Source organism: Austrofundulus limnaeus, unplaced genomic scaffold (genome assembly GCF_001266775.1).
Source record: "Austrofundulus limnaeus strain Quisiro unplaced genomic scaffold, Austrofundulus_limnaeus-1.0 Scaffold353, whole genome shotgun sequence".
NCBI lineage: Eukaryota > Metazoa > Chordata > Actinopteri > Cyprinodontiformes > Rivulidae > Austrofundulus > Austrofundulus limnaeus.
Genome location: NW_013952755.1, coordinates 263953 through 266538, shown reverse-complemented (window position 1 = coordinate 266538; position 2586 = coordinate 263953). Strand labels below are relative to the sequence as shown.

At 44.6% G+C, this 2586-nt stretch overlaps 1 protein-coding gene across 1 annotated transcript in view; it reads right to left on the bottom strand.

Annotated features, from left to right (window-relative positions):
* nox5 (NADPH oxidase, EF-hand calcium binding domain 5) overlaps window positions 1-178 on the bottom strand; it is a 14173-nt gene extending 13995 nt beyond the window's left edge. The window contains exon 1 of the mRNA XM_014023000.1: window positions 98-178. The gene's annotated coding sequence lies outside the window, so the exon portion shown is untranslated. The remainder of the gene's footprint in view (window positions 1-97) is intronic.
* Between the last annotated feature and the right edge of the window lie 2408 nt (window positions 179-2586).

Genomic DNA, 2586 nt, shown 5'->3' with positions numbered 1-2586 from the left:
GGTCCCCACAAGGACATAAAAAGAAACATGAGTGAGTGTGTGTGTGTGTGTGTGTGTGTGTGTGTGTGTGTGTGTGTGTGTGTGTGTGTGTACTCACCCTTCAGCTTCTCCTCCGTCAGATCCTCCCGTCTCTCTAGGATCTCAGGTATCCTCAGGTAGGCCACGCCCACATCCTCACACTCCCTCTCCTGCTCCTCCTCCTCCGGCGGCTCGCTGACCACCGTGAACCGGACCCTGTTCAGAACGAGTCGGGTCATTCAGTCACATCTACAGAGTCTGCTCCAACCTTTAACTCAAACTGGGGACCACTGATCCAGCAGAGACCCGATCCGAACCATCAGAGTACAGCAGTAGATCCTGTAGCTAAAATCTGTTCTTGTTTTTACATCTGAACAGAACTGATCCAGTCATGTCAGGCGGTCCTATCAGTGGGTTCTGTTCTTCTCTGCCTCAAAGACTCCAACAGATAACTGAACCTGTTCTTCAGATGTCCCAAGTCCGAACACCAACTCAGTCTCACTTCCTGTCTCACCTCTCCATCTGAGGGTTCCGCCCCTGCAGGACGTCTCTCAGCAGGCGCCGCCTCGACATGTTGTTCTCAGCATCTACAGGAACCACTACAGGAAACAAAAACTGAGGTTTGAACTTCATTCTTCCATTTGCAGAGTGTGTTAAAATACTGTATCAGAACCAACAAATATTAAAGACACAAGTCTGATGAGAGTCTGATGAGAATCTGATGAGAGTCTGATGAGAATCTGATGAGTCTGATGAGAGTCTGATGAGAGTCTGATGAGAGTCTGATGAGAATCTGATGAGAGTCTGATGAGAGTCTGATGAGAGTCTGATGAGAGTCTGATGAGAATCTGATGAGAGTCTGATGAGACTCTGATGAGTCTGATGAGAGTCTGATGAGAGTCTGATGAGAGTCTGATGAGAATCTGATGAGAGTCTGATGAGAGTCTGATGAGAGTCTGATGAGAGTCTGATGAGAATCTGATGAGAGTCTGATGAGAGTCTGATGAGAGTCTGATGAGAGTCTGATGAGAATCTGATGAGAGTCTGTTGAGAGTCTGATGAGTCTGGTGAGAGTCTGTTGAGAGTCTGGTGAGAGTCTGATGATAGTATGATGAGTCTGATGACAATCTGATGAGAAACCGGTGAGGAACAGATGAGAATCTGATGAGAGTCTGTTTGTACTTGGATGTGAAATCTGACAGAAAACTGAAGAGACTCTCCAGCAGATGTGGAACAACAAACACGACTCTGTCCAACAATAAATCAATGCATTAAAGATGTTTTCACAGCAAACATCCCTCCTCCAGTCCTGAGTTTATGTTAGGTTTCCCGACTGATCCCAGCTGGGCGGGTCGGGATCACTCTGAGTTGGATCCCAGCAGGATGAAGGTTAATTTGTGTTGGAGCAGGTTCAGGTTGCTGCTGAAGGAGAATTATTCATCGAAAAACAGAGGATGAGTGCAAACATCTCCTGCAATAATCTGAGCTGGCAGCTGGGGGCGGAGCTTCACTGACTCGTGTTCGAATCAGAGGGACCAACCTTTGCTGTAGTTGTAGTTGATGCTCCGGCCCTGGGGGGGTTTGGGCAGAGATTGAGGGGTCTCCTCCGTGGGCAGATCCAGGAAGTTGTACTCCACAAACAGTCGGACCACGCCGTCGTCCTGCGCCAGCCGAGACCGCGGCGTCAGGCTGAGAGACACAACTTCCACCTGGAGCCGCTCTGACAGCTGAGGATCAAAACATCAGGAAGTTTTAAAGATTTAATTAAATTTTTAAAATGCAGTAATTTCAAGTTTCATCTGTTAACAAACACTTTATAAATCGCAGTGAGTCTCAACAGAAACATCCTTCTGCGTGGTTCCAAACCAAACAACACTACAACTCTCAGGCTCCGCCCACAGACGCCATCCACTGTCAGCGTTCCTACAGCTTAAGGAAAGTTAAATCTAAGACGTTTTAAGACCTCTTTAATGACACTTAAAATGAAATTTAAGACCAACTTCACAATAAACGCAAAAAGCAGAAAAAACACAAAACAGCTAATTGTGAAAAGCAATCTGTAAATTATTAAAAAAAAATAAATACCTGTTACTAATTATTTCAATATTTGAGACAAATTACAATCATTCTACACACAATGGGCCTCATGCAAGAACCGTTCGTACGCACAGATTTGTTCTTAAATTGTGCGTACGAGTGATTTAGGAGAATTTGTGACATTCACCAATGTTTTCGTATTCTACGATTTTTTTCAGATACGAACAAAATTCAGGAGTGGTCCAGACCTGTCGTATATTTTACCAGCAGTGGGCCTCATGCAAGAACCGTTGGTACGCACAGATTTGTTCTTAAATTGTGCGTACGAGTGATTTAGGAGAATTTGTGACATTCACCAATGTTTTCGTATTCTACGATTTTTTTCAGATACGAACAAAATGGTGCGCAGCGCTGCGGCTTCTGAATAAATGAAAATGATTTAACACAGCTATTTATACTTTTAGCAGCTCTTTTTATCCCGCAGCTGACCTGCTAAAAATGACAGATTTTTTTTTCTTCTGGATCTCTGAC